This window comes from Bufo bufo, chromosome 3 (assembly GCF_905171765.1).
Source record: "Bufo bufo chromosome 3, aBufBuf1.1, whole genome shotgun sequence".
In the NCBI taxonomy this organism is placed as follows: Eukaryota; Metazoa; Chordata; class Amphibia; order Anura; family Bufonidae; genus Bufo; species Bufo bufo.
The window spans coordinates 669161856-669189740 of record NC_053391.1 but is presented as its reverse complement, the minus strand read 5'-3'; the positions used below and the strand labels follow the sequence as shown (position 1 = coordinate 669189740).

The window sequence follows — 27885 nt, the reverse complement described above, 5'->3', positions numbered from 1 at the left end:
ACCTTTAAGAAATCATGGAGCTACGCGGAAAAATTAAGGGAAGACTTTTAAAAAGTTATCCTAGGAAAAGTCAGAGAAAACCAGAGATACAAAGAGATTGTTTAAGGTGAGATAGGGAGGGGGGAGGGGAGGGGAGGACAAGGGGATAAAATTGTAACGGTATATTTTTTTTTTTTTGCCTTTTTCTTTCTTTGCCTTTTTAAGGTGAAGGGAGGAGAGGGATCAGAATAACAATATATATAAAAAAAAAAAAAAAAAAAAAAAAAAAGAAAATTTAATCACATAAGAAGAAGCAACACTAATGATGCGAAACCAAAATAGAGATGCAATGGGCTGGCATGCAGAACATGAGCATAAAATGCACACTCTATGAGGTAGAGTCTGAAGTGGAAAGAAAAAGTAAAAAGAAAAAAAAAAAAAAAAAAAAAAAAAAACAGTCTGGTTATTTTTTGGCCATATACTACATCAGCTGCAGGCTGAGCCTGTGTCACCGAAGTGCATTTAACCATCAACAGTCTGGTTATTTTTTGGCCATATACTACATCAGCTGCAGGCTGAGCCTGTGTCACCGAAGTGCATTTAACCATCAACAGTCTGGTTATTTTTTGGCCATATACTACATCTGGTGCAGGCTGAGCCTGTGTCACCCAAGTGCATTTAACCATCAATAGTGTGGTTATTTTTTGGCCATATACTACATCAGGGGCAAGTTGAGCCTGTCACCCGGCGCCTAAAAAATAGACGGCCTCTTGCCCCTGGATTATGGGCCATATACTAACTTTTAAACCCCTGAACCTATTCAAGTGAATTTTGGATAGGTTTGTCCCCAAGTTATACTGTTTAAATTTATATAAGTTATATGTATGGCCAATGTAAACTCACAAAGTTGTAACAATTTATAATAAGTGTAACTTGTCAGCTTGGGAGGAAATGCTGGGTGTGTTTCTATTGTGCCATTGTCCCATTGTGTGTTTAAAGGGTGATGTCTGTCCTATTGTCTGCACATGTGTATTGGTGACTTCTCTTTGTCTTGAGAGATAATTGGATTGCTCCTCAGGTTGTCTCCGGGACAGAGAGGAGGGAACCATGATGCATTGTGGGGATATGTTGTATTTGTCCTATGTCACAGTCTTCACTCTGGTCCTCTGGGGGTGTGAACGATTGGTTGCTGTAGTTACATTGTATGTGTTGTAAATTACTGATTGGTTGTATTTCAAACCCCCGTGGGCAGTACTATGTTTGTGGTTTATGAATAAAAGAGGCTGTACGTGAAGTACAGTCAGACCACTGCTTGACCCTCAACACGGAGCCTTGTCTCGTTATTGGGGGGATTCACTGTATGCTGTTAGAAGACCGATTGCCAGGAGTGTAAGCTGATCCCTGTTCGTCTGCTAGCAGCTATTCGTGAGGTTCCAGTTTGGAGTGCTATTTTGTATCCAGTTCGGGAGTTTGGTGTTCTGCAAGTAGCTGTGCCTGTCTCTCAGAAAGGGGCTTATCGCCTAAACGGATTTTAACCCCTTGTCTGCTGAAACGGTCCGTTACATTGGTGGCAGCAGTGGGATCGTTCCTACAGCCAGAAGAACAGCTACAGGAGACACCATTTCTGTGGATTCTACAATTTAAGGGCAACGCATGTCCCAGTACAGCGACCCTAAAAGCAGCAGGATGGAACCAGCAGTGTTATACGAGGAGGAGGACCTGGATGGCCGGGATGCATTAAGGAAAGGCATCTGGTACCAGGCCCTGGATAATCTACAATACCAGCAGGGTGAGAGTCTCCCCAGTGAAGAGCAGCGGTTGCAGAAGCAAGTGGCCCTGCGGATGCCCTTCCTGGGAGAGCAGCCCCTGGGGGAATGGGTGAAGGAACTAGATCATCGGGTATGGCTGGAGGATGCCTACCAGGCGCTTTGGTGGTATATGGCACAGTATATACCCTGGACAGCCGAACATGACAAGCCAGAGGGAGAGGAGTTTTATGGTCCTGGCTTGTTATGTTAGTCCTTTGCAGAGCCTGACTTCGGGAGCCCTGCACAGTCCAGACTTCAGGACATTTTTTATGAGAGGGAGGCTAGGCATGAGTGGGATGACCCCCATGAGGTAGAGCAAGACCTGGCTCACCTAGCAACCCTGGAGTGGGAACTGGAGCAGGACTACCGAGATCTCTTCCACTCCATTGAGAAGGCTTAGCAGGACGGTAAGGTGACAGACCCAGATCCAGACCCATTCAGCTGGGCAGATATTGTAGAGTGTTACTGGGAAGGACCCCAGGTGGCCGGTAGAGATGGGACTGAGGTCTCTCCACCGGTCCTGCAGGGAATTGGGAGCCCAGTCTCCATTCCCCAGCGGCAGTGTGAAGTGCAGGGAGAGGAGAGCAGCGTCCTCCCTCCTCAGCGGCATGCTGAGTTACAGGGGGCAGAGGTAGTTGTTCCTGACCCCCAGCAGCAGCATGATTTTTTTGGGAATTGGGAGCCCAGTCTCCATTCCCCAGCGGCAGGCGGAGTTACAGGGGGCAGAGACAGTCGGTCCTGTCCCCCAGCGGCAGAGTGTCCAGCAGGGAATAGAGAGCCCAGTCTCCTTTCCCCAGCAGCAGGACACTGTATTGGGAGCGGAGACGGTCGGTCGCCCTCCCCAGCGGCTGGAAGTATGTATGGGAGAGGAACTTGTTACCCCCTCTCCCCAGCGGCAGCTTAACGCACCAGGGGGAGACAGTAAGCCCCACAACAGTGCAGATGGGACCGTGGTCTCTGCACTTACAGCACAGGGGGTAGAGACAGTCGGTCTCCCCCTCCAACAACCAGGCTCCAACCAGGCTTCTTCCGTGGTAGCGCTGGCACCAGGGCAGAGTACCGCTGATCCCTGCCCACAAAGCAACCTCCACTCAAAGCCAGGGAGCAACACAGAGACCGGGAGTACCAGCTTCCAACATAACCTTGGTGGACTCTCTGGACAGAGACAGGCTACTAAATTCAACAGGTCCAGTATTGGGTTGTGGGTGGGCTGCCAGACTAACTCAGGTACCGACCGGCGTGAGGTCAGGTATCTGGTTAGTCTTCCCTGGGGGGGGGGGGAGATGTGTGGCGAAACCAACCTCGCCACTAGGTTTTGGAGAGGACTGGCTGCTGGCCTCTTGCCCCTGGATTATGGGCCATATACTAACTTTTAAACCCCTGAACCTATTCAAGAGAATTTTGGATAGGTTTGTCCCCAAGTTATACTGTTTAAATTTATATAAGTTATATGTATGGCCAATGTAAACTCACAAAGTTGTAACAATTTATAATAAGTGTAACTTGTCAGCTTGGGAGGAAATGCTGGGTGTGTTTCTATTGTGCCATTGTCCCATTGTGTGTTTAAAGGGTGATGTCTGTCCTATTGTCTGCACATGTGTATTGGTGACTTCTCTTTGTCTTGAGAGATAATTGGATTGCTCCTCAGGTTGTCTCCGGGACAGAGAGGAGGGAACCATGATGCATTGTGGGGATATGTTGTATTTGTCCTATGTCACAGTCTTCACTCTGGTTCTCTGGGGGTGTGAACGATTGGTTGCTGTAGTTACATTGTATGTGTTGTAAATTACTGATTGGTTGTATTTCAAACCCCTGTGGGCAGTACTATGTTTGTGGTTTATGAATAAAAGAGGCTGTACGTGAAGTACAGTCAGACCACTGCTTGACCCTCAACACGGAGCTTTGTCTCGTTATTGGGGGGATTCACTGTATGCTGTTAGAAGACCGATTGCCAGGAGTGTAAGCTGATCCCTGTTCGTCTGCTAGCAGCTATTCGTGAGGTTCCAGTTTGGAGTGCTATTTTGTATCCAGTTCGGGAGTTTGGTGTTCTGCAAGTAGCTGTGCCTGTCTCTCAGAAAGGGGCTTATCGCCTAAACGGATTTTAACCCCTTGTCTGCTGAAACGGTCCGTTACACTGATATTTCTATTCAACCAAATCTGTACTGTTTTAGCTGGTCAAGTTATTTGTAGTGACCGTAAAAGCACAGTTTTTGTTCTGGGTTGAAAAACTATTCCCAAATTTGCCATTTTCAAAATAAGTAGTTTCTGCTATATCAGGCCTACTTGAAATCTATCCCAAAAAGGATATCTTAGATTCAAGGTGCTGATAGTGTCATTCAGAAAAACTTAACACACACACTACCGTGCAGATACAAGTCTAATTCTGTGATTAAACCTATACCTGTCACACAGCGCAAAACAAAACAGGCCTCACATTTCTATTCAACTAAATCTGTACTGTTTTAGCTGGTCAAGTTATTTGTAGTCACCGTAAAAGCACAGTTTTTGTTCTGGGTTGAAAAACTATTCCCAAATTTGCCATTCTCAAAATTGTGGTGAACGGGAACAATGAGGAAAACATCTAATAAGGGACGCGGACGTGGACATGGTCGTGGTGGTGTTAGTGGACCCTCTGGTGCTCGGAGAGGACGTGGCCGTTCTGCCACAGCCACACGTCCTAGTGAACCAACTACCTCAGGTCCCAGTAGCCAGCAGAATTTCCAGCGATATTTGGTGGGGACCAATGCCGTTCTAAGGATGGTAAGGCCTGAGCAGGTACAGGCATTAGTCAATTGGGTGGCCGACAGTGGATCCAGCACGTTCACATTATCTCCCACCCAGTCTTCTGCAGAAAGCGCACAGATGGCGCATGAAAACCAAGCCCATCGGTCTGTCACATCACCCCCATGCATATCAGGGAAACTGTCTGAGCCTCAAGATATGCAGCAGTCTCTTATGCTGTTTGAAGACTCTGCTGCCAGGGTTTCCCAAGGGCATCCACCTAGCCCTTCCCCAGGGGTGGAAGAGATAGAATGCACTAACGCACAACCACTTATGTTTCCTGATGATGAGGACATGGGAATACCACCTCAGCACGTCTCTGATGATGATGAAACACAGGTGCCAACTGCTGCGTCTTTCTGCAGTGTGCAGACTGAACAGGAGGTCAGGGATCAAGACTGGGTGGAAGACGATGCAGGGGACGATGAGGTCCTAGACCCCACATGGAATGAAGGTCGTGCCACTGACTTTCACAGTTCGGAGGAAGAGGCAGTGGTAAGACCAAACCAACAGCGTAGCAAAAGAGGGAGCAGTGGGCAAAATCAGAACACCCGCCGCCAAGAGACTTCGCCTGCTACTGACCGCCGCCATCTGGGACCGAGCACCCCGAAGGCAGCTTCAAGGAGTTCCCTGGCATGGCACTTCTTCAAACAATGTGCTGACGACAAGACCCGAGTAGTTTGCACGCTGTGCCATCAGAGCCTGAAGCGAGGCATTAACGTTCTGAACCTTAGCACAACCTGCATGACCAGGCACCTGCATGCAAAGCATGAACTGCAGTGGAGTAAACACCTTAAAAACAAGGAAGTCACTCAGGCTCCCCCTGCTACCTCCTCTGCTGCTGCCGCCTCGGCCTCTTCTGCTGCTGCAGCCTCGGCCTCTTCCTCCGCCTCTGGAGGAACGTTGGCACCTGCCGCCCAGCAAACATGGGATGTACCACCAACACCACCACCTGCGTCACCAAGCATCTTAACCAAGTCACACGACAGCGTTCAGCTCTCCATCTCACAAACATTTGAGAGAAAGCGTAAATTCCCACCTAGCCACCCTCGATCCCTGGCCCTGAATGCCAGCATTTCTAAACTACTGGCCTATGAAATGCTGTCATTTAGGCTGGTGGACACAGACAGCTTCAAACAGCTCATGTCGCTTGCTGTCCCACAGTATGTTGTTCCCAGCCGGCACTACTTCTCCAAGAGAGCCGTGCCTTCCCTGCACAACCAAGTGTCCGATAAAATCAAGTGTGCACTGCGCAACGCCATCTGTGGCAAGGTCCACCTAACCACAGATACGTGGACCAGTAAGCACGGCCAGGGATGCTATATCTCCCTAACTGCACACTGGGTAAATGTAGTGGCGGCTGGGCCCCAGGCGGAGAGCTGTTTGGCGCACGTCCTTCCGCCGCCAAGGATCGCAGGGCAACATTCTATGCCTCCTGTCTCCTCCTCCTCCTACTCAGCTTCCTCCTCCTCTTCTTCCACCTGCTCATCCAGTCAGCCACACACCTTCACCACCAACTTCAGCACAGCCCGGGGTAAACGTCAGCAGGCCATTCTGAAACTCATATGTTTGGGGGACAGGCCCCACACCGCACAGGAGTTGTGGCGGGGTATAGAACAACAGACCGACGAGTGGTTGCTGCCGGTGAGCCTCAAGCCCGGCCTGGTGGTGTGCGATAATGGGCGAAATCTCGTTGCAGCTCTGGGACTAGCCGGTTTGACGCACATCCCTTGCCTGGCGCATGTGCTGAATTTGGTGGTGCAGAAGTTCATTCGCAACTACCCCGACATGTCAGAGCTGCTGCATAAAGTGCGGGCCATCTGTTCGCGCTTCCGGCGTTCACACCCTGCTGCTGCATGCCTGTCTGCGCTACAGCGTAACTTCGGCCTTCCCGCTCACCGCCTCATATGCGATGTGCCCACCAGGTGGAACTCCACCTTGCACATGCTGGACAGACTGTGCGAGCAGCAGCAGGCCATAGTGGAGTTTCAGCTGCAGCACGCACGGGTCAGTCGCACTGCGGAACAGCACCACTTCACCACCAATGACTGGGCCTCCATGCGAGACCTGTGTGCCCTGTTGCGCTGTTTCGAGTACTCCACCAACATGGCCAGTGGCGATGACGCCGTTATCAGCGTTACAATACCACTTCTATGTCTCCTTGAGAAAACACTTAGGGCGATGATGGAAGAGGAGGTGGCCCAGGAGGAAGAGGAGGAAGAGGGGTCATTTTTAGCACTTTCAGGCCAGTCTCTTCGAAGTGACTCAGAGGGAGGTTTTTTGCAACACCAGAGGCCAGGTACAAATGTCGCCAGACAGGGCCCACTACTGGAGGACGAGGATGAGGAGGAGGTGGAGGAGGATGAGGATGAAGCATGTTCACAGCGGGGTGGCACCCAAAGCAGCTCGGGCCCATCACTGGTGCGTGGCTGGGGGGAAACACAGGACGATGACGATACGCCTCCCACAGAGGACAGCTTGTCCTTACCTCTGGGCAGCCTGGCACACATGAGCGACTACATGCTGCAGTGCCTGCGCAACGACAGCAGAGTTGCCCACATTTTAACGTGTGCGGACTACTGGGTTGCCACCCTGCTGGATCCCCGGTACAAAGACAATGTGCCCACCTTACTTCCTACACTGGAGCGTGATAGGAAGATGCGCGAGTACAAGCGCACGTTGGTAGACGCGCTACTGAGAGCATTCCCAAATGTCACAGGGGAACTAGTGGAAGCCCAAGGCGAAGGCAGAGGAGGAGCAAGAGGTCGCCAACGCAGCTGTGTCACGGCCAGCTCCTCTGAGGGCAGGGTTAGCATGGCAGAGATGTGGAAAAGTTTTGTCACCACGCCACAGCTAACTGTACTACCACCTGATACGGAACGTGTTAGCAGGAGGCAACATTTCACTAACATGGTGGAACAGTACCTGTGCACACCCCTCCACGTACTGACTGATGGTTCGGCCCCATTCAACTTCTTGGTCTCCAAATTTTCCACGTGGCCAGAGCTAGCCTTTTATGCCTTGGAGGTGCTGGCCTGCCCGGCGGCCAGCGTTTTGTCTGAACGTGTATTCATCACGGCAGGGGGCGTCATTACAGACAAACGCAGCCGCCTGTCTACAGCCAATGTGGACAAGCTGACGTTCATAAAAATGAACCAGGCATGGATCCCACAGGACCTGTCCATCCCTTGTGCAGATTAGATATTAACTACCTCCCCTTAACAATATATTATTCTACTCCAGGGCACTTCCTCATTCAATCCTATTTTTATTTTCATTTTACCATTATATTGCGGGGCAACCCAAAGTTGAATGAACCTCTCCTCTGTCTGGGTGCCGGGGCCTAAATGTGTGACAGTGGCCTGTTCCAGTGGTGGGTGACATGAAGCATGATTCTCTGCTATGACATGAAGACAGATTCTGCGCTGACATAAGGCCAGATTCTCTGTTACGGGACCTCTCTCCTCTGTCTGGGTGCCGGGGCCTAAATATGTGACAGTGGCCTGTTCCAGTGGTGGGTGACGTGAAGCCTGATTCTCTGCTATGACATGAAGACAGATTCTGTGCTGACATAAGGCCAGATTCTCTGTTACGGGACCTCTCTCCTCTGCCTGGGTGCCGGGGCCTAAATGTGTGACAGTGGCCTGTTCCAGTGGTGGGTGACGTGAAGCCTGATTCTCTGCTATGACATGAAGACAGATTCTGTGCTGACATAAGGCCAGATTCTCTGTTACGGGACCTCTCTCCTCTGTCTGGGTACCGGGGCCTAAATATGTGACAGTGGCCTGTTCTAGTGGTGGGTGACGTGAAGCCTGATTCTCTGCTATGACATGAAGACTGATTCTGTGCTGACATAAGGCCAGATTCTCTGTTACGGGACCTCTCTCCTCTGTCTGGGTGCCGGGGCCTAAATATGTGACAGTGGCCTGTTCCAGTGGTGGGTGACGTGAAGCCTGATTCTCTGCTATGACATGAAGACTGATTCTGCGCTGACATGAAGCCAGATTCTCTGCTATGGCATGAAGAGACTGATTCTCTGCTGACATGATGCCAGATTCTTTGCTATGGCATGAAGAGACTGATTCTCTGCTGACGTGAAGCCAGATTCTCTGCTATGGGACCACTGTCCAATTGATATTGGTTAATTTTTATTTTTTTAATTTTTATTTTAATTCATTTCCCTATCCACATTTGTTTGCAGGGGATTTACCTACATGTTGCTGCCTTTTGCAGCACTCTAGCTCTTTCCTGGGCTGTTTTACAGCCTTTTTAGTGCCCAAAAGTTCGGGTCCCCATTGACTTCAATGGGGTTCGGGTTCGGGACGAAGTTCGGGTCGGGTTCGGATCCCGAACCCGAACATTTCCGGGAAGTTCGGCCGAACTTCTCGAACCCGAACATCCAGGTGTTCGCTCAACTCTAACCTTAATCCATTTGTTTGCGCAGCCCGGCTTCTCTTCTTTCTTCAGGACCTGGGTAAAGGACCTTTGATTACATCACTGCACTCATCACATGGTCCATCACATGATCCATCACCATGGTGATGGGTCATGTGATGGACCATGTGATGAGTGCAGTGACGTCACCAAAGGTCCTTTTCCTCCTGCACAGCAAAGAAGAAGACAGAAGACAAGCCAGGTTGCGCGAACAAGTGGATTAAGGTGAGTTAAATTATTTTTTATTTTTTTTAACCCCTCCATCCCTATTTTACTAAGCATTCTGTATTAAGAATGCTAATATTTTCCCTTATAACCATGTTATAAGGGAAAATAATAATGATCGGGTCCTCATCCCGATCGTCTCCTAGCAACCATGTGTGAAAATCGCACCGCATCTGCACTTGCTTGCGGATGCTTGCGATTTTCACGCAGCCCCATTCACTTCCATGGGGCCTGCGTTGAGTGAAAAACACACAAAATAGAGCATGCTGCGATTTTCACGCAATGCACAAGTGATGCGTGAAAATCACCGCTCATGTGCACAGCCCCATAGAAAGGAATGGGTCCGGATTCAGTGCGGGTGCAATGCGTTCACCTCACGCATTGCACCCGCGCGGAAATCTCTCCCGTGTGTAATTTATTTATCCGTCTGGCTATTTCCATGTATCATGTAATAGCTACCGGTAATTCTAGAAGTCACTGTGTCACATGCAGCCAAGGTGTTTTCAATGACTTCATTATCATTATATCTGTATATTTCTTACTTTCTGTTTCAGGTGGAGGCTTCTCCATGTGCTATCTAGAGCATCTGATTGTGGGGATGGTATTGAGCAGGAGACAGAGCTCTAAGCTGATGCGTTTCACGCTGTGCATAATGACATGATCTGGGATTGTGATTTGGATAAGGACGTCTTAGTGGAAGAATGTATTTAAACAGCAGCTACTAAGCATAATTCCTGCACTGAGGTACGGTAAGCTTGATAGCAGTGAATCATGTGCTTTTTGTAAAGGCTTTTGTTAAATCTATGGAGCCACAAAGCAGAACAATATCAGTCATAATAAAAACTTTATCCATATAGCAATATCAACAGTTACTGCTGTCTTTACTGCTCCTGGAGACATAGAGATGGGCATGAAACCCCCTGAGGGAAACATAATTAGGATACCTCCACCGGGGATGTAAATTTGTTAAAAACTAAAAAAATCCACAGCAGATATTGCAGATTAATCCATTACAAAATCTGATTAATTTACATGCAGATTAGTTGCAGATTTTGCAGCCAGCCATTGATAATCTTGTGTTTGCTTTGCTATTTAAAGCTACAGTATTCATTTTTTCGAATGTGTAGAAGCCAGCTAGAAGTTGGTTTGAAATGCTGTACGCTGATCACCTTGCTGACTAAAACATTGTAGTCTCTGTCCACTAATCTGGTGTGTGTAAGGTGTCTTAACTTGTTTCCCCTTTTCAGCAACAAAGTCTGTAATGCTTTATACTGTTTACCTTGCTGACTCTCTCCCTTGCTGTAGTCATAAAAATTCTCCAAAATGTTCCCTCTCACTCTGTGTGATGGTAGCGGAGGATACATAGGTATCTGCTAGTATATGGAAGCATCAAAGCTGAATGCCTGAGAAGCACATCATTTCTGCTTCCTGTCTCCTCTAGGCCTGTCCTCACACTGCTTACTCCTAGCACAAGTAGAGTCTTCTCATGAAACTAGGGTGTGGTGCCAGCCTAAACTCTAGAGAGGGCTGGACCAGGATTGTTAATCCTGGCAACATCTAGTTCATGCTGGAACATTCTGAGCATACAATACGTTACATTACATGAAGTGAAGAACATTACCTTAACAGCACATTATCAAACAACTGCAGATACCTCTTTTCACTGGGGTTGTGCACACCATTAATGGAAAAGGAAGCCATCCTCAGGTTGGTGCTGTACAGCACATATTTTCAAAGCCGCTCAGCTGGCTCTGTCACCTCCCTATACTGTGGTGAGAAAGAGGGTTAAGGGCAAATACACAACATTAAGAAATCAAAAATTCTTAGACTACCCCAGAGGCAAATATCAGGTGCTTATGTTCCGAGTGACAGTTCATGAGGTTGGTGTTGCCTATCTTACTAGCTAAAGTATGTAGAATAGACAGTTTAAAGTAAAAATAATAACAACTCTAATAGTCCCAGGTTACACTGCCATCTGGGTCCGTTAGAGTCCAAAGGAATGGGCACAGTTCCTTTAACATTGCAGATGAACAGGTCTCAAGAAACACAGCTGACATTTGAGTCTATTATTTTGGAACATGACTTAGAACAATAGCTAGAACACAGCTGAGTTTGGCTTAACCTGAGAAAGGAAGAAGAAAGTGCAACATGCACAACTTGGGATCTACACTGCGTGCAGAATTATTAGGCAAATGAGTATTTTGACCACATCATCCTCTTTATGCATGTTGTCTTACTCCAAGCTGTATAGGCTCGAAAGCCTACTACCAATTAAGCATATTAGGTGATGTGCATCTCTGTAATGAGAAGGGGTGTGGTCTAATGACATCAACACCCTATATTAGGTGTGCATAATTATTAGGCAACTTCCTTTCCTTTGGCAAAATGGGTCAAAAGAAGGACTTGACAGGCTCAGAAAAGTCAAAAATAGTGAGATATCTTGCAGAGGGATGCAGCACTCTTAAAATTGCAAAGCTTCTGAAGCGTGATCATCGAACAATCAAGCGTTTCATTCAAAATAGTCAACAGGGTCGCAAGAAGCGTGTGGAAAAACCAAGGCGCAAAATAACTGCCCATGAACTGAGAAAAGTCAAGCGTGCAGCTGCCAAGATGCCACTTGCCACCAGTTTGGCCATATTTCAGAGCTGCAACATCACTGGAGTGCCCAAAAGCACAAGGTGTGCAATACTCAGAGACATGGCCAAGGTAAGAAAGGTTGAAAGACGACCACCACTGAACAAGACACACAAGCTGAAACGTCAAGACTGGGCCAAGAAATATCTCAAGACTGATTTTTCTAAGGTTTTATGGACTGATGAAATGAGAGTGAGTCTTGATTGGGCCAGATGGATGGGCCCGTGGCTGGATTGGTAAAGGGCAGAGAGCTCCAGTCCGACTCAGACGCCAGCAAGGTGGAGGTGGAGTACTGGTTTGGGCTGGTATCATCAAAGATAAGCTTGTGGGGCCTTTTCGAGTTGAGGATGGAGTCAAGCTCAACTCCCAGTCCTACTGCCAGTTTCTGGAAGACACCTTCTTCAAGCAGTGGTACAGGAAGAAGTCTGCATCCTTCAAGAAAAACATGATTTTCATGCAGGACAATGCTCCATCACACGCGTCCAAGTACTCCACAGCGTGGCTGGCAAGAAAGGGTATAAAAGAAGAAAATCTAATGACATAGCCTCCTTGTTCACCTGATCTGAACCCCATTGAGAACCTGTGGTCCATCATCAAATGTGAGATTTACAAGGAGGGAAAACAGTACACCTCTCTGAACAGTGTCTGGGAGGCTGTGGTTGCTGCTGCACGCAATGTTGATGGTGAACAGATCAAAACACTGACAGAATCCATTGATGGCAGGCTTTTGAGTGTCCTTGCAAAGAAAGGTGGCTATATTGGTCACTGATTTATTTTTGTTTTGTTTTTGAATGTCAGAAATGTATATTTGTGAATGTTGAGATGTTATATTGGTTTCACTGGTAAAAATTAATAATTGAAATGGGTATATATTTGTTTTTTGTTAAGTTACCTAATAATTATGCACAGTAATAGTCACCTGCACACACAGATATCCCCCTAAAATAGCTAAAACTAAAAACAAACTAAAAACTACTTCCAAAAATATTCAGCTTTGATATTAATGAGTTTTTTGGGTTCATTGAGAACATGGTTGTTGTTCAATAATAAAATTAATCCTCAAAAATACAACTTGCCTAATAATTCTGCACTCCCTGTATACTAAAGAGCAGACTAGTTATGTTTAACAAAACAGACAAACAGGGCCAATTTGTCCCATCGGTGATGTCCCTGTAGATGCCTCAAAGGGTTTCGTATATGAGGTAGAATTCCTCCACTTCTCCTCTCAGATCCATTAATCGGCCCTCTGAAGAATCCCTTGCAGCTGTAGCTCTGCCTGTTGCACACATGAAGCATTGGTGGCCACAGGTGGAACTGCAAATGCTCTGGTGCTTGAGATGGTTATCCTCTTAGCCCAAATGGTACTGCTGGAGCATAAGGGTATAGAAACTCTGGTTCCAGTGGTGGTGGCAGATATGCTTCAAGAGGTAACCTAGTGCTATACTCCTTTTTCTACAGAGCCTGCCGATCAGATCAGATGTTGGGGCTCACTGTGACTGTTGCAGCTGCTGGTGTAGCAGTGGTTGTGGGCTCTGGCAACCCCGGAATTTAGAGGCTCCAGATTTGTCTGTTGTAGTGGCCCACAATGGAGAGTCCCATGGGCAGACTCCCACAAAGTCACATTTTCTAAAAAGAATAAATCATGTTATTATCGTTGTCTTTGTTTTTTTTTTATTTTTTATCAAAGATCCTTCATTTTTCACGTGAAATCTACAATTTTGTAGCTCCTACTTAATGTGCATAAAACATATTCAATGAAATGCAAATGACGGAACGTGAGTTCACATTCAATGGATTCCTTAGTTATTTACCGGAGGCAGGCGTTCATTCTCACACCTTGGGGGTTTGCAAAGTAACAAAAGTTCATTCCGACCCGCTTCACTATATTCAGTTTCTAAATATGATTGCGCTGATACCTGAGGGCGATGTTCTCCCACCATTGAACTGCGCCTAAACAACGAGCAGGGTCAATCAATACACAAATAAAAGCCTAATTGACAGAAAATTGATTTCTCCCTTTCATTCTGCATGGGAAACGGCACCACAGAAGAAATTTCCTCGGAGGGGAATCATTATCTGTATACGTCTTTGTTGAGCTTTAGTTTTTTTTGTTTCCTTATTTTTCTTTCTTATTATTTCTGGTATCAGAAAAACTTTCTTGAAGTCTACCAAGATTGATATATTAAATGCTAATACACTCTCTTAAAGGTACAGTAACATCAAAAGTGAGATTTATTGATTGATTGATAGGAACATGCACATTGCTTGACTTGGAAAGTAAGGTAGTTTGCTGTGGTCAGAATTTTTTATTTTTTTGCTTTTACATTTTTTTTTTTACAGATGTGTTTTTGGGGCAAAAGAGACACTTCCGGGTGTTAGCTGAAAGTCAATTGGAATTCTAAAACGCAGTACACACATGCATTTTTTTAATAGGTGCATTTTTTTTCAATTATGGTGCATTTTTTTTATCTGTGGTGCTCTTCTTAAACTCACTCATCATCTTGTACAGTGCCTATAGCGTTTTTCCATATTCTTGTCTATAGGGGGAAAAACAAAACACTTTTCACCCAATTAAATATCATGCTGGAAAACACATCATAAAAAATGCATGTGGCCAATAAAAAAAGAAAACGGCAGCACACATTTATGTGCATAGGAGCCCTAAAAGGACACCTGGTAGGTGGGGGTAACAACTTCTGGGAACATTAGCTGTGAGAAGAGGCTGTTATCCCTGTTTTGCAAGATGAAATAGCCGGCAATGCCCGAATCCAGCTTCGGTCTCAGGCCTCATGCACACGACCGTTGTTCGGCCGTTCCGTGCATTGGGTACCGCAATTTGAGATCCCCAATAGTGATGAGCGGCAGCGGTCATATTCGAATTCGCGATATTTCGCGAATATTTTGTAGAATATTCTCGAAAAATCGGAAAGGTAATGATTGTGTAATATGCAAATTTTCGGATTTAAATTTTTTATTGCAAATTTTTCAACTTACAACTTTCAGACGAAGATTATAGCACTATATTAGCTAAATTGCTCTATATTCGATTTTTTTTGAATATTCTCTATATTGCTATAACTTTGTTTTTTCGAATATTCGTAATATTCTAAAACAAGAATATTTAGCAATATAGAAAATATTTTAAAAAAACGAATATAGAGCAAAATTCGCAAACACTACTACTCCTAAAGTCAAGTATATTGCAGCCTTCTTATTGGCCCACAAGCTAGAAGCAGTGAGGGATCATGTGTACTGATTAAAAAAAAATAATAATAAAAATTTAAAAAATTAATTTGAATATTCGAAATTACAAATATATATAACTATATTAAAAATATTTGCGAATTTTCGAAGTACCTATATTCGCGATAAAAAATCGAAATTCGAATATTCGTGATCAACACTAATCCCCAATGAACGAGCACCATACGTGCGGCTGCCGCGACGGATCCAGCCCCATTTAACTTGAATGAGTCCGTGATCCGTCTGCACCGCAAAAAAAATAGAACAAGTTCTATTTTTTGGCGTTGTGGAGGCACGGACAGAAACCCCATGGAAGCACTCCATAGTGGTTCTGTGAGGTTTCGTGCCTCCGTTCCGCACCGCAGCCCCCGGATTGCGAACCTATTCAAGTGAATGTGTCCACATCCGTGATGCAGGGAGCACACAGCTGGTGCCCGCATATTGCTGATGCCCGCATATTGCAGACCTGCTGTTTGCGGGCCGCAATACGGGCCCCGGCCGGCAACAGCCGTGTGCACAAGGCCTCAACGGAAAGGTGGCCTCTTCTCTAATTCCCCTAGATTTTAATGGAGAGAGACACCCAAATACAAAACACCCGATTCCTTCTTCACAAAATGAGTCACTCCAAAAGCGGCATATTCGGCCTACATTTCTCTAATGTGCTCTCCGGCTTCAGATAAGATAATCTTTGACAGCCAGGACATTAAACTGCTGCCCTGTGTTATACTATGTTCAGCTGTTTGGCCACGAGATAATCGCAACTGACAGAACAAGTTCCAAGATCCCTGAGTGACGACTGCGCCTGTAGTGCACAGGTAAATGATGGATGATCATATCTATGTGCGGCATCATAAAGCCATCTATGTACACCATAAGAAAAGTCAAGCTGTTCTTCTTGTCGGCTCGGACCCTACACGATTGAGATATAGAAAGCATTGAAGATCAGTCAGTGACAGAATCTCTTCCGTCAGAACATTTCTGCTACGATGTGTCATCGTGACTTGACCTTTTCCAGTGATTGAGACTAAAAGAAAAGTAGCAAAAAAATTCTATATTTTTATTAGTTCTACTATAGTACTTGTTATAGGCTCATGCACACGACCGTATTTTCTTTCCGCGTCGGCTCCGTTTTTTTTGCAGCCCCTATGCGGAACCATTCACTTTAATGGGTCCGCCAAAAAAACGGTAATTACTTTGTGTGCTTTCCGTTTCTGTATATCCGCAAGCCCGTTCTGCAAAAAAAATAGAACATGTCCTATTCTTGTCTGTTTTGCGAACAAGGGCAGGCATTGTTACAATGGATCTACAAAAAAAATGGATGCAACATGGAAGACACATTGATGTCATCCATTTTTTGTGTGGATCTGTGTTTTGCGGACCGCAATACTTTGGAAGCAGAGACCCATTTTTAGCCCAGAATATTTTAGACAATCATATTTCAATAGCCAAAGGCTATATTAATTCTATTTATGGCCTATTGTCTTTCTAAAAAATAATCTTTATTTTTTAATATTAAAAGTAAAATAAGCAAAAGAAAATATGTGTTCATTTTTCCAAAAAGATTTTTAGTGACAATAAAATATTCAAAGCACATTAGTTGTTATTTCCTTTTTCTTTCTTTGCTTTTTACTTAGAGTTGAGCGAACCCGAACTGTAAAGTTCGGGTTTGTACCGAACTTTAGGTTTTTGGGCACCCGAACCCGAACATTTACGTAAAAGTTCGGTTTCAGGTTTGGTGTTCGGCGATTTTTATGGCGCTTTTTGAAAGGCTGCAAAGCAGCCAATCAACAAGCGTCATACTACTTGCCCCAAAAGGCCATCACAGCCATGCCTACTATTGGCATGGCTGTGATTGGCCAACTGCAGCATGTGACCCAGCCTCTATTTAAGCTGGAGTCACATAGCGCCGCCCGTCACTCTGCTCGGATTAGTGTAGGGAGAGGCTGCAGCTGCTGTGAGGGAGAGATCAGGGAGCGATCTTATCAAGAACTGGTTTATGTCCTCAGCGATCTACAGCAAAAGTGTTCTGTGGGTGCAGTGCACAATTTTTTTACGCCTGCCCTGAGCCAACTACTGCTGAAAACGAACATTTTTTTCTTCATTTCATCAATATCAATACATAATCGGCAGCCATTTTATGCAACGATAGTGCACCAGCATAGGCTATCTGCAAGTCCAGAAATACAGCTTTGGCATACTGGGGTGAAAAAAACCTCTAATATACTGCACATCTGGGATTAAACAAGCATAAGTGACTGTCACATTTAGGCCATAAATACGGCTTTGGCATACTGGGGTGAAAAAAGCCTCTCATATACAGCACATCTGGGATTACACGTGCATAAGTGACTGTCGCATTTAGGACAGAAATACAGCTTTTTGGTTAGGGTAAAAAAAAACTCTGATATACTGCAGATCTAGGATTAGACGTGCATAAGTGACTCACATTTAGGCCACAAATACCGCTCTCATAATGAGAAAAAATAAATAAATAGAGTGCAATACCCTACATCAGGGTTTATATTGGCGGTTAATAATTTTTAACATACTTAACCACTTTTTACTTTGCTTTGTGAACGCTAACTATGAGGCAAACATCTAATAAGGGACGCGGTCATGGTCGTGGTGGTGGTGTTGGTGGAGCCTCTGGTGCAGGGAGAGGACGTGGCCGTTCCGCCACAGCTACACGTCCTACTGAACCTACTACCTCAGGTCCCAGTAGCCGCCAGAATCTACAGCGATATTTGGTCAGGCCTAATGCCGTTCTAAGGATGGTAAGGCCTGAGCAAGTACAGGCGCTAGTCAATTGGGTGGCCGACAGTGGATCCAGCACGTTCACATTATCTCCCACCCAGTCTTCTGCAGAAAGCGCACAGGTGGCGCTTGAAACCCATGCCCATCAGTCTGTCACATCACCCCCGTGCATATCGGGGAACCTGTCTGAACCTCAAGTCATGCAGCAGTCTCTTATGCTGTTTGAAGACTCTGCTGGCAGGGTTTCCCAAGGGCATCCACCTAGCCCTTCCCCAGGGGTGGAAGACATAGAATGCACTAACGCACAACCACTTATGTTTCCTGATGAGGACATGGGAATACCACCTCAGCACGTCTCTGAAAGGGGCTCTAACTCCTCAGCAGACAAAGACGGCAAATGTTTTCGGTCTAGAAAGGAGTTTATATCTGTTGGGGATGGCTGTGATATGGGTGTGTCGTCTTTAAGGTTATATAGGCGAGAATAATATTCCCGAAACGCATTCGCTATATATCCCTGGAGGGCAGAGACTGTATTCCCAGTCACAGGGTGGCTTATACCTTGTATTCTCGATTTAAGTGCTAGTTGTTTAAGCCTATTATCTAGGAGTTTCCCGGATTTATTATCCTGGGCATAATACTGAAATTTGAGACGTTTTAGGGACCTTTCATAAGCATACTTGAGGAGGGATCTCAAATGCAGTCTGGCTTTAGTAAGCTTAGCTGTGCGGGCCTCAGAGAGGGACTGCTTATTCAGGGATTCGAGTTGTTGAATACATTGCATTGTATCTCAAATATCCTTGTCTCTTTTTTTCCGCCATATACTGCTCTGCTTCATTAAGACCCCCCCTCATGTACTCCTTCTGACAGTTCCACAAAGTATAGGGCTGGATGTCTGGGGAGCTATTCAAAGCGAAAAATTCACTTAGGGATGAGTCTATCTCCTTTTCTACCGATGGGAGAGTTAATAAGTAGGTGTTCAGTCTCCAAACATAGTCTGAGACTTTGGAGGGGCCCTCAGACAGAGTTAGTACCACTGGGGCATTATCCGACCACTGTATAGACCCGATTTCCACTGCCAGGAATTTATCAATCAAGGACCTGTCAACCCAGAACATGTCAGTACGTGAATGTCTTATGCACCCCTGAGTAGTATGTATAATCTTTTTCGTTAACATGCAGGAGACGCCATACATCATACACCTCCGAGGCCCAAGCCACCTTAGCGACCCCAATCCTGCGAGATTGAGGGTTTGCGGTAGAGTCAAGGGAAGGATTGCAAATGGAGTTGAAATCCCTGCAGATTACCAAATGTCCTTTTTGAACTTTCTTTAGCTTTGTAAGTGTGCGGTTTAGAAAACGTTCAGTATGAGAGTAAGGGGCGTAAAGGTTGAGAATAGTATATTCCACTGCATTCAATAGGCAGTGTACTTTAGGGGTCAATCCAAGTTTGGCAGATCTGAACCGCCACAGAGGCCCCGAAAGCTATGAGGACTCCTCTCTTTTTTTGAGGGAAAGATAAATGTATGATAGTGGGATAGTTTCTATGGTGAAGTTTAGGCGGATTGGAGGATGATACATGCGTCTCCTGTAAGCAAGCAATATCACATTTTTGGGAGCATAACTCCCTCCACATCACTGACCTCTTGAAGGGGCTGTTCAACCCCCTCACATTCATTGACAACATCTTAAGAACCATTGTGGGTAGGTACCTGGTGATATGTTACAACATAGGTACTATTTTTTCGTAGATAAGGGGGTTGCCTAGCGCCTTCAACGGCCTTACATCGTGAGGCATCGCCCTCCATTTCCCTGGCGTTGCAAAGTGCTGCAAAAAACAAATGGTAAGTGGAAAACAAAACATAACTACAAATGAACATTATGAACATTAGCTGTGCCCAGAACCAGAGAGAGTAGTTCCTATGAGGAGCACAGATGAGATTGGGGTTGAAAACAATGAACATTACAGTTCAACGGCTGAAAAATGACTGTCATCCTCACCCACAGTGAATCGGGGGAGGAAGAGGCAGATAGGCATGCAGGTCCAGCAGCTGCCGTACAGTCAAGTCGTAGGGACCTCCTGCCATTCTTTGGTCATCTTCACTGGGGGCGCCCTGTTATCCTGAGGGAGGTCGTCGTCCAGCGGGATGTTCCATTTGGATAACAACGCCATGCCCTCTGCAACAGATAATGCTGCGAAGAACTTTCCTTTCTTGTTGATGAGAATCTTGTTGATGAGAATCCCCAACGATAAGGAATAGCATGTTTCCTCAGGATGGATGTCATAGGGGCTAAGCGCCTACGCGCCTGCAGAGTGGCTGCTGATAGATCGGTAAATAATTTCAGAGCAGAATATGGCTCGGGAGTGGTTGCTGTTTTCGCGCTTTTTCCATAAGCTGCTCTTTGATGTGGTAGAAGGTGAACCGTGCAAGTACATCCCGCGGAACTGCGTCCCATGGGCGTCCGGAAGGTTGGGAGGCTTAGGTACTCGATGCGCACGATCAATACTAAGTTCATAGGCCGCGCAATCTTGGAGCAGATGCTTGGTAAATTGTTGCAGATATTCCCTAAGTTCTGAACCGGGAACTGACTCCGGGATATTGCGAAACTTAATATTGTTCCTGCGATTGCGGTCCTCGTATTCAACGAATTTAGCTTGTAGTGTGTCTACCTTCTCATCCAAACTGTTTTGAAAGTCAACCACTTCGTTATGGGCCTCTGCAAAGGCCACCATCTTTGATTCAACATGCGAGACCCTGTCTCCAATATCAGTGAGTTCCTTATAAAAGGGGGATATGATTTTAGTAAAGTCCGTATGTAAAGAGGAGCGTAATGCTGCTAACATATCTTTAAGGGTGCTCTCAGAGACCACGTTATCTCAGGCTTGGAAATTCGAAAATATATCTGAGTCCTCTAATTGAGGGATGAGCAGAGAGGGGATTTCAGCTTGCCACTTGATATGGTTTCTGCGTTTCTGCTGCTGTGGCCCTGCTAGCAGGCCGCCTGCTTCCTTCATGGGGGAGGAGGTGCGGTCGCCATTTTGCCCAGGGATCGGGGCTCGCCGATGCCTGCCTGAGGCTCCTAGTGAGGTGAGATCATCACCCTCCATACCGGAGGATTGCAGGGAGTCCCAGTTCCCATTCAGGGAAAATTGCTGGTCCGCTGGGGGGAGCGGGGAGGAAGCTGTAGCGAGGTGCGATGGTGAGGGCAGAAGGTTTAAAAAGACCAAACTTCTTACCCGCGCTTCTGATGCTGCACCATCTTTGCCTGCCCCGTCGGTGTGGAAAAAGTGCTCCAGCTGCAGCGAGCCTTTCCCCCTCGGCCCTTTTCTCTTCCCCATCGGTTTGGTCACCATTCGTGGTTTAATGAAGGCTGTTTATGTCGCTTTGGCCTCGCCCCCTGTTATGCTTTTTGATGACTCTTCTGGCAGGGTTTCTGTGGGCCATCCACATAGCCCTGCACCAGAAGTGGAAGAGATTGAGTGCACTGATGCCCAACCACTTATGTTTCAGGATGAAAACATTGGAAGACCACCGCAGCACGTCTCTGAGGATGACAAAACACAGGTGCCAACTGCTGTGGCTTTCTGCAGTATGCAGACCGACAAGGAGGGCAGGGGTAAAGAGTGGGTGGAAAATGATGTGGAGGATGATGAGATACTAGACCCCACATGGAATCAAGGGCATGCGAGGGACCTGTCTAGTTCGGAGGAAGAGGCGGTGGTTGCACAGAGGCACCAGCACAGCAAAAGAGGATGCAGGGTGCAAAAGTGTCTGTTACATTCTTGGGTGACATTTTTAAATTTTTGCTGTGAATAAACCCCTGCTCTGCATAGGTGACAGAGCAGGAGTAGATGACATCCTTATACTTTGGACATGTGTAAAGATCCAGTGCTACTGGAGGAATGTGAAAGAAAAAATAGAGAAATATCATCTGTTTAAACTTCCTCTTAGTTTTGAGGCATGTATATTGGGTGTGATGGATAAAATGGTTCCCTCCAAAGATCAAGAAGTAGCATCTAAATTGTTATTTATTTTACGCTAGAAAATGTGTTGTGACACACTGGGGAGACGGGACGGTACCTGCAGTTAAGGAATGGGAGAGGTTGACTAGATTCTCGCTTGCTGGAGAAGAATTTCACTTGGTGTCAATTAGGAAGAAAGATATCTTTGCAAAAAAGTGGCAGAGATGTCTGGCCTAGAAATGTGGGGTTAGTGGCGAACTCGGAGTGGGGATGGGCGATTGGGGTGGCAGTGTGGGGGCGGCCAGGACGGTTGGGGGAGCGTTGGAGGAGAGAGGGAGGGAAAGAGAGAAAAATAAATCCCCCCCACAGGAGTGAACTAAGCAGAAGAGGGGACGACGATAAGTTATTATTGCCAATGTTGTTAAGAAAAAGAGGAAAGTAAAATGGAATCGTTGAACTTTTGTAAATTATAAACAGCTAATAAAGATTATATATATTTTTTTTAAAAAGATTCTAAAATTCGTCTTTAATTGACGCGCGCCACCTCCTTTCATTCGATCCTTCCGCTTTAACAACTTGTCCCACATTTCCGCTTGATCACATTTCAGCCAATGACCTCCCTTGGATGTGGTCTCCCTTTCTCAGGCTCCCTCTCCAGTGTGGAACCCTGATTCGCCGAATAACCGTGATCAACATGGTAGGCGCAGAAGAGAACATCGAAAGTTGATAGAGAAGATATCCAAATGGATAGTAGACGTCACAGGGACGTGCGATCAGGCAGAAGTTATCTAGAGTCAACAAAGCGGCAGCAGGGCCTCTCCTGTCTAACGTTTCCAAATCCAAAATACCACAGTGACATTCCCTATATTTTTTTTATTAATCATTACAATAACAGGGCATCTTTAGAGTCCTGTATTGTTATTTATTGTCACTACCTTCCCGACTCAGGAGTGGGTAATTGCCGCGCGCCCCCTCCTTTACTTGGAAGGTTCGGCTTCAATCATTTGTCCTACATTTCCGCTCGATCACGTTTAATTTCATACATTGACCTCCCTTGGATGTGATATCTCTTTCTCACGCTCCCTCTCCGGCATGGAACCCTGATTCGCCGCTAACCATGATCAACATGGTAGGCGCATAAAAGAACATCTAAAGTTTATAGAGCACATATCTAATTGGATCATGTACATCACGGGGACGTGCGACATGGTGGAGCAGTATGTGTGCACACGCCTACACGTACTGACTGATGGGTCTGTTCCCTTCACCTTCTGGGTCTCCAAATTGGGCTCATGGCCTAGCTTGTCCTTTACGCCTTGGAGGTGCTGGCCTGCCCTGCAGCCAGTGTATTGTCTGAACATTTGTTTAGCACGACTGGAGGGGGTTATAACAGGTTATATTTCCCAATGTTTTGGGGTGTACCCTAATTTAAACAAAAAAATATAAAAATTTAAACTAAAAACCAGTGTTGGCTACCTCCAACTCTTCCACCGCCGCTTCCACCTTCACCGCCACATCCACTGCCTCCTCAACCCCTTACTCCATATCGACCTCGTCCTCCTAGATCAAGATTATTATTTTTTATTTTATGTTATTTTGAGTCATTTCACTATCCACATTTGTTTGCAGAGCACTTGCCATGCTCTTAACCACATTTTGCTGCCATTTTCAGCCCTCTAGCCCTCTCCATGACTTTTTTTAGAGCCAGTTTAGTGCTCCAAAGTTCAGGTCCCTATTGACTTCAATGGGGTTCGGGTTCGGGGTGAAGTTCGGGTCCCGAACTTGAACTTTTTTGTGAAGTTCGGCCGAACCCGTTGAACCCGAACATCCAGGTGTCCGCTCAACTCAAGATATGATACATGCGCACTGTGTTAGAGAAAGAACACAGCAGTCAATTTTGGAACTAAGTTCAAAGACATGCGCAGTGAGCAGACAAGAAAAAAGAACAAAGACCTGATACATGCGCTGTAAAACAGAAAGGATCCCGTCTCCCTCTAAATTCTAACGCAAGCGCAAGGTAGGAAAGCTGATAGGCTAAGCTAGCGCTTCTAATAGGAACAGAGACATAGCGATCTGTCTCTGTTAGGCTCTACATTGCTGTCAATACAGACACAAAGTGCTCTTAATGGACAACATAGAAGGAGGAGGGCTCGCCTCCTCCTTAAAGACATGAGAAATTGAGCACTCGTGTTAGATGCTCCCAACCCCTGAAGAGGCCACATAGGTGGCAAAACATGTCGGGGGAGCTTCTATTTTGTCTTTTAAAATAAAAAGCACATAAGTGATCCACAAGGGGAACGTACTGCAGACGCTTCCAAGATAAGATTGATACCGTGTTTCTCCGAAAATAAGACACCCCCCAAAAATAAGACCTACCCCTAGTTTTGCCTATCGCTGTAATATAAGGCATCCCCCCGAAAATAAGGCCTCCCCGATTATAAAGCATCGGCCGAACATACCGTAATGCCTCCCCGATTATAAAGCATCGGCCGGACATAATGCCTCCCCGATTATAAAGCAAGCCACCCCAGAATGTAAGGAGCTCACTGATTGGCCGCAGCCGCCGCCAGGACAAGCTGCCGCCTTTTTCCGCCCGCTGCTCGCTCTGCCCTGATGGAGTCTCACAACTTGGCTGGCACGGACACACAGGGGACGGGGTGACAGGTAGGGGGGGGGGGGGAATATCTGATGGAAGGTGGGGGATGTCTGGTGAAGATGGGGGGGGGGAGACTAAAAACTAAAATGACACAGGCTGATCAGAGGGGGGAATCAAAAAATTAAAATGACACAGGCTGATCAGAGGGGGGAATCAAAATGACACAGGGGGATCAGAAGGGGGTACTAAAATGCTATAGTAATCCCCCCTTCCTCTGATTCTCCTGTACCATTTTGATTCCCCCTTCTGATCCCCCTGTGTCATTTTAAGTGATCCCCCTCCCCACCCTGATACCCCTGTGTCATTTTGATTCCTTTCTCTGATCACCCTGTGCCATTTTAAGTGATCCCCCTCCCCACCTGGATTTCCTTTTTTTTTTTTTTCAACAATAAATGTGTACCGTATTTTTCTTCATGGAAAAATAAGAGATCCCCTGAAAATAAGACCTAGCGCATCTTTTGGAGCAAAAATTAATATAAGATACTGTCTTATTTTCGGGGAAACAGGGTAGTAGATATCAATGCAACATCTTTCAAGTGCAACTCTTTAAGTGCACATACCGAATTATACCAGAATCTAATATTATGGATATGGAATCTACTTTGTCATGACTGTCTACTGACCATCACCCAATTCTCTCCTCTCCAGGTATGTAATGCATTGAACCTAACTGCTGCACCCAACTTTTCTAGAGTCTGATATTGTCCACACCCCTCATCTTTCCTTCTCATCCCCTGGTATGTTTGCATTGAACCTACCTGCTACACCCAAATTTTCCAGGGTCTGATATTGTCCACCCCCCTCATCTTTCCCTCTCATCCCCATCCCCTGGTATGTCTGCATTGAACTTTTAATGTCTCTTTCCCTGCTAGATTTATTGAGTATTTTTTTACATTGACTATTTCACCCCTGTATCTGGTCCTCCCTTGATTAGGCCAAATGTAGCCCCTTCCCTCTTGTTTACACCTGATTGAACACTGAGTGGTATAAATCTAAGTCCTTAGGTCTTTCAGACCTTGGTAGTTTCAATGCAACATCTTTCAAGTGCAACTCTTTAAGTGCACATACTGAATTATACCAGAATTATACCAGAAAGGGACCAAAGGTAATTACAGAAATAGTTAATGCAAACAATGTTTCAATATTTCATCTTACTCTTCCCACTTTTCCAAAACCTCATGCAATACCCCCACATCCATTCACCCAGTGAGGAACTATTCATCTCTCCCTCCATCTTACCTTCTCATCTGACCGCTTGCACAAACCTGTTTGGCAATGTAAAACACTTCCTTCCCAAACACACACACAGATACCTCATGCACCTATCCACACTTTCTCTGCTTCTCCATATTGCTGGTGATATCTCTCCAAATCCAGGCCCCCCTCAGTAAATCTCCACTATCACCTACAGTACTACTGTAACTCCTACTAAAAATCTCCTTCTACAAATTTCTGCAACCCCTAAACCTAATAACCATTCCTCTGACCCCTGCTCCCTTGGTCCCTCTTGCAGGAGCATTATGGAATGCACGCTCTGTCTGTAACAAACTGTCCTACATTCATGACCTCTTCATCTCTCGAAAACTTTCCTTTCTGGGTCTCACAGAAACATGGCTGACACCCTCTGACACCTCCTCCCCTGCTGTACTTGCTTATAGTGGATTTCATTTCACTCACACTCCCCGCCCCGGCAACAAACATGGTGGAGGAGTTGGTCTTCTCCTATCAGACACCTGCTCCAACTCCACCAACTCCACTGCCACCCTCCAATACACTCACTTCATTTGAAGTACACTCTGTTCGCATCTACTCTCCCTCCAACCTCCAAGTAGCTGTCATTTAGCACCCCCCAGGCCCAGCCACCATTTTTCTTGACCACTTTAACACCTGGCTCCTACACTTTCTTACTGCCGACATCCCCACTACCAACATTGGTTGACTTCAACATCTCTATTGACACCTGCCACTCAGCCACTTCTAAACTCCTATCACTCTCTTCCTCCTTCAGCCTCTCACAGTGGTCTTCTATTCCCACCCACAGAGATGGTCATACTCTGGATATTATCTCCCTATATAACCTTTATAATTCACCTCTCCCCCTATCCAACCAAAACCTACTCACCTTCTCTTCACTGGTCTCTTCTGCTGCTCACCCGGTCCACACACTAACATCCCCCCCTTTCCCGCAGGAACCCTAAATATCTCAACTTTCGCTTGCTTTCTGACTCTCTTCTGCCACTCTCTACCATTTGTTCCCTCCAAGACCCAGATACTGCCACCACCCTATATAACACCACAATAAGTACAGCTCTGGACTTTGTTGCCCCCCTCACCCACAACAAAACCTGAAAAATCAACAGACAACCCTGGCACGCCAACCTGACCAAAAAACTCAGACAAGCTTCCAGGGCTGCTGAGCGGCGATGGATGAAATCCCACTCTAAGGATCACTTCACCACATATAAGCAATCCCTCCTCATTTTCAAATCCTCACTCGCTGATGCAAAACAGGCCTACTTCTCATCTCTCATATCTTCCCTGTCCCACGGTCCTTAACATCTTTTTAACACTTTTAACTCCCTTCTCCGTCCCCCAGCGCCCCCACCCTCTCCTCTCAGCTGAGGACTTTGCCACATACTTCAAACAAAAGATAGTTGACATCAGAGAAAGCTTTAATGCACAGTCCCCACAGACCCTCTACACAACTGCTCAGTCCTCTTCTCCCAAAACCCGCTTCTCCACCATTACAGAAGAAAAACTCTCCACTCTACTCTCCAGATCACATCTCACCACCTGTGCACTTGACCCAATCCCATCCCACCTCATCACTAACCTCACCACAGTATTTATCCCAGCCCTAACTCATCTCTTCAACCTATCATTAACCTCTGGTGTCTTCCCCTCTGGTTTTAAACAAGCTACCATTACGTCCTCAAAAAGCCTTCACTTGACCCATCTTCTTTGTCCAGTTATCGCCCCATATTACTTCTTCCATATGCCTCAAAGCTACTTGAGCAACATGTCCATTCTGAACTGTCCTCTCACCTCTCCTCCTGCTCCCTCTTTGACCAGCTATAATCTAGCTTCTGACCCCACCACTCTACTGAGGCTGCCCTAATCAAAGTCACCAATGACCTAACAACAGCCAAAAACAAAAATCATTACTCTGTCCTCCTTTTCCTTGACCTGTCCTCTGCCTTTGACACTGTCGACCACTCCCTTCTGTTACAAACTCTCTCATCTCTTGGCATCACTGACCTGGCCCTCTCCTGTATCAAATCATACCTCACAGAGTAAACATTTAGCGTCTTCCACTCTCACACCGCCTCCTAGTCTCATTCCCTCTCTATTGGTGTCCCGCAAGGCTCTGTGCTAGGACCCCTGCTCTTCTCCATCTACACTTTTGGCCT

General features: G+C 46.1%; 1 long non-coding RNA gene across 1 annotated transcript; it reads left to right on the top strand.

Moving 5' to 3' along the window:
- The first annotated feature begins 6418 nt into the window (after nt 1–6418).
- LOC120994195 lies at nt 6419–27014 on the top strand. The gene is made up of 3 exons (XR_005777357.1): nt 6419–6430; nt 19907–19916; nt 26872–27014. It is a non-coding gene; the product is annotated as an uncharacterized LOC120994195 (long non-coding RNA).
- The last annotated feature ends 871 nt before the right edge of the window (nt 27015–27885 follow it).